The sequence below is a fragment of the Castor canadensis genome, chromosome 4, assembly GCF_047511655.1.
Source record: "Castor canadensis chromosome 4, mCasCan1.hap1v2, whole genome shotgun sequence".
Classification (NCBI taxonomy): domain Eukaryota; kingdom Metazoa; phylum Chordata; class Mammalia; order Rodentia; family Castoridae; genus Castor; species Castor canadensis.
The window spans coordinates 147195211-147195445 of NC_133389.1; positions in this window are offsets into that span (position 1 = coordinate 147195211).

The following is a 235-nucleotide window of genomic DNA, read 5'->3' on the forward strand; positions in this document are numbered from 1 at the left end:
ATCATTTTGTTAAGTGATGATGTAAGTAAGTGTCTAGGCATGATAGAATTCTAATATGTCTTTACTCCATCTCAGTCCAGTGAGCTTAATTCAGGAGAGAAACTGAACATACACTGCTCAGATCCATGGATTCCAAGACATAAATCTAACTAGTGAGTTACTCTACATTTTATTACCTGTCAATGAAATAAATACATAAGCAGGAAATGCAATAAATACATAAGCATATGATACC